The sequence below is a fragment of the Thalassophryne amazonica genome, chromosome 4 (assembly GCF_902500255.1).
Source record: "Thalassophryne amazonica chromosome 4, fThaAma1.1, whole genome shotgun sequence".
Lineage (NCBI taxonomy): Eukaryota > Metazoa > Chordata > Actinopteri > Batrachoidiformes > Batrachoididae > Thalassophryne > Thalassophryne amazonica.
In genome coordinates this window covers 15,754,174-15,767,312 of record NC_047106.1, presented here as the reverse complement: position 1 = coordinate 15,767,312, position 13,139 = coordinate 15,754,174, and the positions used below count along the sequence as shown (strand labels likewise).

At 41.0% G+C, this 13,139-nt stretch overlaps 1 protein-coding gene and 1 long non-coding RNA gene across 2 annotated transcripts in view; one reads left to right on the top strand and one right to left on the bottom strand.

Moving 5' to 3' along the window:
- Window positions 1-13,139, top strand: part of lrfn1 (leucine rich repeat and fibronectin type III domain containing 1) — a 639,132-nt gene that overhangs the window by 610,077 nt on the left and 15,916 nt on the right. The gene's annotated exons all lie outside the window — the stretch shown is intronic.
- On the bottom strand, window positions 7-12,837 carry LOC117509447. Its single transcript, XR_004560412.1, has 3 exons — window positions 12,758-12,837; window positions 10,249-10,254; window positions 7-17 (listed from the first exon to the last, which is right to left on the bottom strand). It is a non-coding gene; the product is annotated as an uncharacterized LOC117509447 (long non-coding RNA).

The window sequence follows — 13,139 nt, the reverse complement described above, 5'->3', positions numbered from 1 at the left end:
GCCCACCAAAATGAAGGCTCATGATTGATCCCCTATTCAGAGAATCCATCCAGATTCCAGAAGATGAAAGATGACCAGATGACGTCAACTGCACCGCACATCAGTATAATACATAAATGTTTCAGCCACTTATAAACCAATTAGATCTGCAAATTCGATTTAAAAAAAGTAGTCCTGGAACCAGTCTCCACACTGATTCCAAACCTGCGGCATATTTTCCAAGTCAATCAGAGCAAACACTTTTGAGTTATCCACACAGAACGTTTGTCTTGTGTTGGTGACGGTTTGAGGGTAACGAGGATTGACTTCATCATATTTGTTATTGACAGCAGGCCTTGTGCAATCTAGTTGAAAACTGAAGTAATGCAATGAGCTGCTTTACAGTCTGAGCAACTTTCCAACTGGTGAGAATTTATGCTTCAAGCTGTTCTACTTAATCTCAGAAAATGACATGATGCAAAGCCATTTTTTAATGAGTGTCTCTGATTGGACAATTGCATCGGTAACGAGGTGCTCTGTTGTCTGTCAGCCAGCTGTATGTGTGTGTGTGTGTGTGTGTGTGTGTGTGTGTGTGTGTGTGTGTGTGTGTGTGTGTGTGTGTGTGTGTGTGTGTGTGTGTGTGTGTGTGTGTGTGTGTGTGTGTGTGTGTGTGCGTGTGTGTTGAGAGCAAATGCAGAGGAGAATGTTTGTTGCCGGCTGGCGGATGCACTGCAGGTTGATGTAAAGTGACAGCGATATGTTTGTAATTTCTCTCTGTTCTCACCATCTCCAGCATGTGAAATAAATTTCATCTCACCACCAACGTTGAGCACAAATACAGAGAAGCAGCTCAGCGTGAGAGAGGAAGAAGACCACAATTTATTTTATCTGATTTATTCGAGTTATGAAATCTAGAATGTGGTATTAAAGATATTAATACAGGCTGTTTTTATTTAATCAATATGATATTTGTTTCCTGATCCTTATCGCTGGTGGGTAGAGGTGATATGTCAGCTGTCTGTCAATAAGTTAGCGTGATAAATTTTGTCATCTGTGAGACTGTGAGATCTCTTTAAAAAGCTTGTGGATGTCTCTGCAGGAAGATAAAGATCCGGGATTGCAGGGTCCTAGTGGTTTCTGTGTTCAGTGGGCTGAAATGATGGCTGGTTGTCTTTGGTACTGGTTCTCTCCGGAGAATCCTTCAATACCCCTCGAATGACTTTGTGTCAAATGAGCCGTTTCTTAAGGAGAGCCACGTGAGATGTACTACATGCGCCATAAGGGAGCGCCAGCAGCATCAGCATGATCCATCACTTAGGTGCCTCATTCATGTGGCCCCCAGGTGACTTTCGGGGGCAAAGGGGACGCTGAATAATGCTTGGGTAGGACTGATAAAATGCTTTATTTGTGAGATAAGTGCTGCCCATGGAGCTATATATGAGAACTAGAGAGCGCACTCCCAATGCTGCACACTAAACGAAAACGTCCCTTCATGGACAGCGACATGACGTCTCCTAACCGGGCAAAATATTGATGAAGTTCCCGGATGTTAATGCATTTTCAATGGAGATTTGCGACTGAACACACTCAGAAAAATGTTCGCAAAATACGTGTTAAAATGCCATTTTGACCTGGATAACGAGCCAGTAAAATTAAAGTATTAAACTTACTCTGACACCCACACATTCCCAAATATTAGTGTTGAAAGTTACACAGATCTGTGCTGTTGAAGCTGCTGAGCTGAGGCGTCCTGCTGCAGCTGCTGTGTTCAACGCAGCTCCTAAAACCATTACAATGCATTATATATATATATATATATATATATATATATATATATATATATATATATATATATATTTTTTTTTTTTTTTTTTTTTTTTTTTTTTTTTTTTACACAATTATCGTTTATTGAAGTCAGTGGTGTGGGTGCACATCTCTATGTGTGGGTGTGACTGTGAACGGCACAGCGCGGGTCAATATAATGTCATTATTTTAAAGTGCAAATTTAAAAAAAATCCACAGTCTCCTCGAACAATTTTAATCACTAACGACAAGTATTTTAACTAGACATTGGTCTAGCAGTAGAAAATATCAACTAGTCATAATTGAAGAGTTAATGGACCGTGCCATCGGGCGACACAGGTACGGCAGGAGACATACAGCTGTTTATCATCCAAATATCACGGACAAAGTGACAAGAAGAACCAAAACCATTTACTTATGAAAGGAAATATTGTCTCCCTTGTTCCTCCGTTTGTGGCTTTGCCAACATTCGCAGCTTTCCGGCATATTCCACCTGTTTCTTGAACTTCTATGCACGCAAATCACTAACTTGCCTGGAATTAAAATGGCGACCACGCCTCCTTGTCGGCACGCGTCTACTTCAACTTCAACTTTTTTTTCTTGTATAGCGCCAAATCACAACAAACAGTTGCCCCAAGGCGCTCCACATTGCAAGGCAAGGCCATACAATAATTATGAAACACAGTCTACGTCTAAAGCAACATAACCAAGGGATGGTCCAGGGTCACCCGATCCAGCCCTAACTATAAGCCTTAGCGAAAAGGAAAGTTTTAAGCCTAATCTTAAAAGTAGAGAGGGTATCTGTCTCCCTGATCTGAATTGGGAGCTGGTTCCACAGGAGAGGAGCCTGAAAGCTGAAGGCTCTGCCTCCCATTCTACTCTTACAAACCCTAGGAACTACAAGTAAGCCCGCAGTCTGAGAGCGAAGCGCTCTAATGGGGTAATATGGTACTACGAGGTCCCTAAGATAAGATGGGACCTGATTATTCAAAACCTTATAAGTAAGAAGAAGAATTTTAAATTCTATTCTAGCATTAACAGGAAGCCAATGAAGGGAGGCCAACACGGGTGAGATATGCTCTCTCCTGCTAGTCCCCGTCAGTACTCTAGCTGCAGCATTCTGAACCAACTGAAGGCTTTTTAGGGAACTTTTAGGACAACCTGATAATAATGAATTACAATAGTCCAGCCTAGAGGAAATAAATGCATGAATTAGTTTTTCAGCATCACTCTGAGACAAGACCTTTCTGATTTTAGAGATATTGCGTAAATGCAAAAAGGCAGTCCTACATATTTGTTTAATATGCGCTTTGAATGACATATCCTGATCAAAAATAACTCCAAGATTTCTCACAGTATTACTAGAGATCAGGGAAATGCCATCCAGAGTAACGATCTGGTTAGACACCATGCTTCTAAGATTTGTGGGGCCAAGTACAATAACTTCAGTTTTATCTGAGTTTAAAAGCAGGAAATTAGAGGTCATCCATGTCTTTATGTCTGTAAGACAATCCTGCAGTTTAGCTAATTGGTGCGTATCCTCTGGCTTCATGGATAGATAAAGCTGGGTATCATCTGCGTAACAATGAAAATTTAAGCAATACCGTCTAATAATACTGCCCAAGGGAAGCATGTATAAAGTGAATAAAATTGGTCCTAGCACAGAACCTTGTGGAACTCCATAATTAACTTTAGTCTGTGAAGAAGATTCCCCATTTACATGAACAAACTGTAATCTATTAGACAAATATGATTCAAACCACCGCAGCGCAATGCCTTTAATACCTATGACATGCTCTAATCTCTGTAATAAAATTTTATGGTCAACAGTATCAAAAGCAGCACTGAGGTCCAACAGAACAAGCACAGAGATAAGTCCACTGTCCGAAGCCATAAGAAGATCATTTGTAACCTTCACTAATGCTGTTTCTGTACTATGATGAATTCTAAAACCTGACTGAAACTCTTCAAATAGACCATTCCTCTGCAGGTGATCAGTTAGCTGTTTTACAACTACCCTCTCAAGAATCTTTGAGAGAAAAGGAAGGTTGGAGATTGGCCTATAATTAGCTAAGATAGCTGGGTCAAGTGATGGCTTTTTAAGTAATGGTTTAATTACTGCCACCTTAAAGGCCTGTGGTACATAACCAACTAACAAAGATAGATTGATCATATTTAAGATTGAAGCATTAAATAATGGTAGGACTTCCTTGAGCAGCCTGGCAGGAATGGGGTCTAATAAGCATGTTGATGGTTTGGATGAAGTAACTAATGAAAATAACTCAGACAGAACAATCGGAGAGAAAGAGTCTAACCAAATACCGGCATCACTGAAAGCAGCCAAAGATAACGATACATCTTTGGGATGGTTATGAGTAATTTTTTCTCTAATAGTCAAAATTTTGTTAGCAAAGAAAGTCATGAAGTCATTACTAGTTAAAGTTAATGGAATACTCAGCTCAATAGAGCTCTGACTCTTTGTCAGCCTGGCTACAGTGCTGAAAAGAAACCTGGGGTTGTTCTTATTTTCTTCAATTAGTGATGAGTAGAAAGATGTCCTAGCTTCACGAAGGGCTTTCTTATAGAGCAACAAACTCTTTTTCCAGGCTAAGTGAAGATCTTCTAAATTAGTGAGACGCCATTTCCTCTCCAACTTACGGGTTATCTGCTTTAAGCTACGAGTTTGTGAGTTATACCACGGAGTCAGACACTTCTGATTTAAAGCTCTCTTTTTCAGAGGAGCTACAGCATCCAAAGTTGTCTTCAATGAGGATGTAAAACTATTGACAAGATACTCTAACTCCCTTACAGAGTTTAGGTAGCTACTCTGCTCTGTGTTGGTATATGACATTAGAGAACATAAAGAAGGAATCATATCCTTAAACCTAGTTACAGCGCTTTCTGAAAGACTTCTAGTGTAATGAAACTTATTCCCCACTGCAGGGTAGTCCATCAGGGTAAATGTAAATGTTATTAAAAAATGATCAGACAAAAGGGAGTTTTCAGGGAATACTGTTAAGTCTTCTATTTCCATACCATAAGTCAGAACAAGATCTAAAATATGATTAAAGTGGTGGGTGGACTCATTTACTTTTTGAGCAAAGCCGATAGAGTCTAATAATAGATTAAATGCAGTGTTGAGGCTGTCATTCTCAGCATCTGTGTGGATGTTAAAATCGCCCACTATAATTATCTTATCTGAGCTAAGCACTAAGTCAGACAAAAGGTCTGAAAATTCACAGAGAAACTCACAGTAACGACCAGGTGGACGATAGATAATAACAAATAAAACTGGTTTTTGGGACTTCCAATTTGGATGGACAAGACTAAGAGACAAGCTTTCAAATGAATTAAAGCTCTGTCTAGGTTTTTGATTAATTAATAAGCTGGAATGGAAGATTGCTGCTAATCCTCCGCCCCGGCCCGTGCTACGAGCATTCTGACAGTTAGTGTGACTCGGGGGTGTTGACTCATTTAAACTAACATATTCATCCTGCTGTAACCAAGTTTCTGTTAGGCAGAATAAATCAATACGTTGATCAATTATTATATCATTTACCAACAGGGACTTAGAAGAAAGAGACCTAATGTTTAATAGACCACATTTAACTGTTTTAGTCTGTGGTGCAGTTGAAGGTGCTATATTATTTTTTCTTTTTGAATTTTTATGCTTAAATAGATTTTTGCTAGTTATTGGTGGTCTGGGAGCAGGCACCGTCTCTACGGGGATGGGGTAATAGGGGGATGGCAGGGGGAGAGAAGCTGCAGAGAGGTGTATAAGACCACAGCTCTGCCTCCTGGTCCCAACGCTAGACAGTCACAGTTTGGAGGATCCCAAAAAATTGGCCAGATTTCTAGAAATGAGAGCTGCTCCCTCTAAAGTGGGATGGATGCCGTCTCTCCTAACAAGACCAGGTTTTCCCCAGAAGCTTTGCCAATTATCAATGAAGCCCACCTCATTTTTTGGACACCACTCAGACAGCCAGCAATTCAAGGAGAACATGCGGCTAAACATGTCACTCCCGGTCTGATTGGGGAGGGGCCCAGAGAAAACAACAGAGTCCGACATTGTTTTTGCAAAGTTACACACCGATTCAATGTTAATTTTAGTGACCTCCGATTGGCGTAACCGAGTGTCATTACTGCCGACGTGAATTACAATCTTACCAAATTTACGCTTAGCCTTAGCCAGCAATTTCAAATGTCCTTCGATGTCGCCTGCTCTGGCCCCCGGAAGACAATTGACAATGGTTGCTGGTGTCGCTAACTTCACATTTCTGAAAACAGAGTCGCCAATAACCAGAGTTTGATCCTCGGCGAGTGTATCGTCGAGTGGGGAAAAACGGTTAGAGATGTGAACGGGTTGACGGTGTACACGGGGCTTCTGTTTAGGGCTACGCTTCCTCCTCACAGTCACCCAGTCAGCCTGCCTTCCCGACTGCACGGGGTCTGCCAGGGGGGAACTAACGGCGGCTAAGCTACCTTGGTCCGCACCGACTACAGAGGCCTGGCTAGCTGTAGAATTTTCCACGGTGCGGAGCCGAGCCTCCAATTCGCCCAGCCTGGCCTCCAAAGCTACGAATAAGCTGCACTTATTACAAGTACCGTTACTGCTAAAAGAGGCCGAGGAATAACTAAACATTTCACACCCAGAGCAGAAAAGTACGGGAGAGACAGGAGAAGCCGCCATGCTAAAACGGCTAAGAGCTAGTAGCTACGCTAAGCTAGCGGATTCCCAAACAGGGAATCCGACACTAGACAGGCTGTGGAGCAGCACAGGTAACGCACGACAACAGTGCTAAAATAAAATAAAAATCCACTAGACAGGCTGTGGAGCAGCACAGGTAACGCACAACAACAGTGCTAAAAAATAAAATAAAATAAAAATAAAAATCCACAGGACAGGCTGTGGAGCAGCACAGGCAACGCACGACAACAGTGCTAAAACAAAATAAAAATCCACTAGACAGGCTGTGGAGCAGCACAGGTAACGCACGACAACAGTGCTAAAAAATAAAATAAAAATAAAAATCCACTGGACAGGCTGTGGAGCAGCACAGGCAACGCACGACAACAGTGCTAAAACAAAATAAAAATCCACTGGACAGGCTGTGGAGCAGCACAGGTAACGCACGACAACAGTGCTAAATCAAAATCCACTGGACAGGCTGTGGAGCAGCACAGGTAACGCACGACAACAGTGCTAAAACAAAATAAAAATCCACTAGACAGGCTGTGGAGCAGCACAGGTAACGCACAACAACAGTGCTAAAAAATAAAATAAAATAAAAATAAAAATCCACTGGACAGGCTGTGGAGCAGCACAGGCAACGCACGACAACAGTGCTAAAACAAAATAAAAATCCACTAGACAGGCTGTGGAGCAGCACAGGCAACGCACGACAACAGTGCTAAAACAAAATAAAAATCCACTAGACAGGCTGTGGAGCAGCACAGGTAACGCACGACAACAGTGCTAAAACAAAATAAAAATCCACTGGACAGGCTGTGGAGCAGCACAGGCAACGCACGACAACAGTGCTAAAACAAAATAAAAATCCACTAGACAGGCTGTGGAGCAGCACAGGTAACGCACGACAACAGCGCTAAATAAAAATCCACTGGACAGGCTGTGGAGCAGCACAGGTAACGCACGACAACAGCGCCAAAAAAAAAAAAAATAAAATAAAAATCCACTGGACAGGCTGTGGAGCAGCACAGGTAACGCACGACAACAGTGCTAAAAAATAAAATAAAAATCCACTGGACAGGCTGTGGAGCAGCACAGGTAACGCACGACAACAGTGCTAAAAAAAAAAAAAATAAAATAAAAAATAATAATAATAATAATAATAAAATAAAAATCCACTGGACAGGCTGCAGAGCAGCACAGGTAACACACGACAACAGTGGTAAAAAATAAAATAAAAATCCACTAGACAGGCTGTGGAGCAGCACAGGTAACACACGACAACAGTGCTAAAAAAAAAAAAAAATCAAAATCAAAATCCACTGGACAGGCTGTGGAGCAGCACAGGTAACGCACGACAACAGTGCCAAAAAATAAAATAAAAATCCACTGGACAGGCTGTGGATCAGCCCGTCTCAGCGCTACTGTGCTCTCTAGTTCTTATATACAGCTCCATGGTGCTGCCTGGGTGGTGACCAGTTGCGATCCAAAACAATTCTGTCCTTTGGTGGATCTGTTAATGCCCTGCACCAGCAAATGCTCTCAAACCCAAACTTGAGTTTTGGCATTGAGATATTTTGTACCTACAACCAGCAAGGAAAATATAATTTCATTGTAGGTTGCATTTTAGCTTGTCAAAAAGGAACAGATTTATTTGAAATTTGGAGGAGAGGTACATATGCCCATGGGCCAGGAAGAATTCATAAAATTTTGTTACAGATCCAGGTGAATGGGAATTTGGTCTTTGGTACCAATAAGGGCTGTGCCATATCATCCCATCTACAACTAGAAGCACTCAGAGAGTGCAAATCTCTGCCAAGGCCATGGGGTCACTGACGCCATAACATCTACACGCCGTGGAATCATTGAACCTAAAAAGTCTAACAATGATGTTTGCTCAGTAGTAAAAAAAGTTTCATCTGCTGTGACTGGATAGCATGTATCCTTAGCGCTTGGCATCACAGTTTATTGCAACTTGCACCTTTCCCAGAAGCTACTGTCATCTGAGCATTGATATTGATATTGCATGTGCTTATAGACAAAAACAAATAAGAGACAAAATTCAATTTATTATTCAACTAAACTGCAAATAAATGAATTTTTTAACATTTATGAAACACTTCTCTAAACAAGGCCATAGGGTCACTGACCCTAAAGAGATTCCCTCCTTGGCACAGTGATCTATTTCTTTTTGTCTCTTTCTCTAAAATTGTATATAATAATCATTAGATTATTAATATATAAACAAAAATAAATGTAAGAAATATTACAATTTGAAAACAAATGCACCCAAACGTGATGACAGCTGCAACGGCTTAATGCTAACTTTTAACATTGAAAATGCTGTAGACATGCTAACGCGTTAGCATCGGGATCCAGATCGTGATCCGGATCACCAGTAAAATTTAATCACTTGTTCCTCTTGTCATTTCCAACCACTCCACAAAATTTCGTCAAAATCCGTTCAAAGCTTTTTGAGTTATCCTGCTGACAAACAGACAGACAAACAAACAAACGCAACCGAAAACATAATCTCCTTGGCGGAGGTAATAATAATACCAGTATGGATTTTTGCATGATTTTTTTTTTTTTAAGTGTCATATAGTGATATAATTAGCTGGGGTTCCGTCCCAGATTAGGGGTGTAGCAAAATGGTGCTGGTGTGTTTGGCATGCGGACCGCTCTACTTTTCTTTCTCTTTTGTTTTAATGTGATTTTGTTTGGTTGGCTTTGCTTCTCCTCTCCTGCTTTATAACATCAAGCAATATTAGCCAGGTTATAATTCTTTCAGACCTGTCGTGTGTGTGTGTTGGTGGCTTCCCTCATTAATCGCCTTTTGGCATGGCCGCTCAATTTTTGAGAACTGCCTACTTGACAGAGATTTACCACACAGTACCATACCGTATGTATTTCTTCATGATTAATATAAATGAAGTCCAAGACCGACGGTGCACCCAGAAAGTATTCACAGCACTTCACTTTTCCCACGTTATATTACAGCCTTATTCAGAAAATTGAGTAAATTCAATCTTTACATCAAAATTGTACTCATGATACCCCATAACGACAACATGAATGTTTTTTGAAATTTATTAAAAATCTAAAACTAAGAAATCACACATATATAAGTATTCACACACTTTGCTCAGTATTTTGTTGATTTTTCTGTGTAGGCTCTCAGTTGTCCAGGTGGTTTCCATAGTAGAGAAGCTTGAATCTTCAACTGGACTGGGTTGCTTGACGCGAGGACGTTTCACTTCAAATCGCAGAAGCTTCCTCAGCTAAAATTCTTGCTCTGGTGGTCTGACTTCTGTCTTGACTCTTGTAGAGAAGAATAATCAAGAAGTCACAAAAGCTGGAGTTTTAAACCTAACCAGACCCCTCCTACCGAGAGGCAGAGTGCTATAGGCCAGTGACTAAACAATAGCTCTAATTAGCACCTATTGTGCTCTAGTTAGCCCCCTCCTAATGACAGGGCAGCTGTCCCTCCTAATGATGGGATGGACCCTCTCTTGATGGCACCCTTGACAACTCTGCTGATGACGTAAATGACTCATTACCATGAACAAAAGACTGAAACTGCTTTGACCTGAGTACCCCATTGTAAACAGGGGATAAAGCGTGTCTCAGACCCCCTCCCCGGTTAAGGCTGGGTTTCAAACGTTTCACAAAGAATGCCTCCTTGACCCCTCTCTCAAACATTTCTTCTCTCTGGCTAATATTTTAACTTCCTTGTCCTCAAACGTGTGGTTAGTGTCTTTAAGGTGGAGATGAACTGCAGACTGAGGTCCACTGGTGCCCTCTCTGCGGTGCTGGTATAGCCTTTTGTGTAAAGGTTGCTTAGTCTCACCTATGTAGTGTTCGTTACAGTTTTCCTGACATCTGATAGAATACACTACATTGCTCTCTTTGTAACTAGGGATCCTGTCCTTAGGGTGAACTAATTTCTGTCTCAAGGTGTTAACCAGTTTAAAGTAAACTGGGATTTTGTGCAGATTAGATTAGATTAGATTAGATCAGATTAGATTTTGTGCAGATTTTATTGATTAACCTTTGGCAGCAATTACAGCCTCATGTCTTCTTAAATATCATCCCACAAGCTTGGTGCACCTATCTTTGGGCAGTTTTGCCCATTCCTTTTTGCAGCACCTCTCAAGCTCCATCAGGTTGGATGAGGAACATCAGTGCACAGGCATTTTCAGATTTCTCCAGAGATGTTCAATCAGATTCAGGTCTGGACTCTGGCTCGGCCACTCAAAGACATTCTCAGAGTTGTCCTGAAGCCACTCCTTTGATATCTTGGCTGTGTGTTTAGGGTCATTGTCCTGTTGAAAGATGAACAGTTGCCCCAGTCTAAGGTCAAGAGCGCTCTGGAGCAGGTTTTCATCAAGTTTTTCATCCAGGATGTCTCTGTACATTGCTGCATTTATCCTTACTTCAATCCTGACTAGTCTCCCAATTCCTGCTGCTGAAAAACATCCCTATAGCATGATGCTGCCACCACCATGCTTCACTGTAGGGATGCTGCCTGGTTTCCTCCAAACATGATGCCTGGCATTCACACCAAAAGTTCAATCTTTGTCTCATTAGACCAGAGAATTTTGTTTCTCGTGGTCTGAGAGTCCTTCAGGTGCCTTTTGGAAAACTCCAGGTGGGTTGCCATGTGCCTTATTCTAAGGAGTGGCTTCTGTCTGGCCACTCTACCATACAGGCCTGATTGGTGGATTGTTGCAGAGATGGTTGTCCTTTTGAAAGGTTCTCCTCTCTACACAGAGTAATGCTGGAGCTCTGAAAGAGTGACTGTTGGGTTCTTGGTCACCTTCCTGATTAAGGCCATTCTCCCCAAATTGCTCAGTTTAGATGGGCAGCCAGCTCTAGGAAGAGGCTTGGTGGATCTGAACTTCTTCCATTTACATGTCTGTATCATGGCCCAAGCAGAGAGCCACCCCTTTGAGTCTGGTCTGCTTGAGGTTTCTTCCTCAAATCATCAGGGGGAGGTTTTCCTTACCACTGTCTCCTGTGTGTTTGCTCTAGGGGCTGTTAAAGTTAGACCTTTCTTGTGTGAAACGCCTTGAGACAACTTTGTTGTGATTTGATGCTATATAAGTAAAATGAAAAACATAAAGAAAAAAGAGAGGCCCCTTAAATTAATCCCAGACCAATTTGTAATCCCTACTACACTCTGGTGTCCATCACAGCCAGATCACTATTTGGACAGAAGTAGAACTGAAGATACACAATCATAGGATGCTGAACATTCACCTTTGATCTGATTGCTGACCTTAACTTATGACGGGTTACTTATATTTGTGATTGCTGATCTGTGAAGTGTCCTAGTTGATCTGAACCTCTTCCATTTACAGATGATGGAGGCCACTGTGCTCACTGGGACCTTCAAAGCAGCAGAAATGTTTCTGTACCCTTCCCCAGATTTGTGCCTCAAGACAATCCTGTCTCGGAGGTCTACAGACAATTCCTTTGACTTCATGCTTGGTTTGTGCTCTGACTCCCACTGTCAACTGTGGGACCTTATATGTAGACAGGTGTGTGTCTTTCCAAATCATGTCCAATCAGCTGAATTTACACCAGGTGGACTCCAATTAAGCTGTAGAAACATCTCAAGGATGATCATTGAAAACACGAAGCACCTAAGCTCAGTTTTGAGCTTCATGGCAAAGGCTGTGAATACATATGTACATGTGATTTCTTAGTTTTTATTTTTTTCTGTACATATACAGGGTGGGCCAATAAAATGTTACCACATTTTTAATTTGTAGAATTAGAGAGTGTACTACAACAACCCACAGAGCATTGAGGCCCTGAAGACCAACATCCATCAGGAAATTCTGAGAATCCCTCTTGAGATGTGTGGCAATGTCATCACAAACTTCAATGTGCGTGTTGCAGCTGTAATCCAAAGAAGAGGAGCGTGGATTAAACATGTCATCAATTATTGAACTGTGCGGAAAACAAGAGACAAAGTGGGAAACCTTTGGTATCAAATGTTAATTTGATGCTTCTGTTACGTCTGTAAATAATTTTTTCAAATAAGTTCTCATTTCAAAAACTTGTGTACGATCAAAAAGTGGTAACATTTTATTGGCCCACCCTGTATATATATATATTTGTAAAAATAATTTTAAAAAAAACTTTTTTCGCATTGTCATTATGGGGTTGTGTGTAGAATTTTGTGGGGAAAAAATAATTTCATCCATTTTGGAATAAGGCTGTAACATCAAAACAATGTGGAAAAAGTGAAGCGCTGTGAATACTTTCTGGATGCACCACATTAAGCGACTTGGAAATGTTAATGTATTCATCTCTTGACTTGTCTCAAGGAAGCTGGCTGTAAACATGATGATTTAATCTTATATTTGGAATAAAGTGACCCCATCCCAATTTTTTGAGATGTGTTGCTGGCTGAATGGATGTATAGTAACTTATGAAATGAAGTTGACCACACAAAATATGAAATATGCTTGGTTCATACCATCGGCAATGAAACAGAAGTCAAATTAAATATAAGGATCACTGTGTGTTTTTTATTAAGTTGCATTTTTCATACTGTCCCATCGCTTACTGATTTCAGGTTTAAATGCACAGCAAGCTTTTAATGAGTGAATTAAAATAACTGTGTAGAAGAATTAAAAATGACGGTTCATGCATT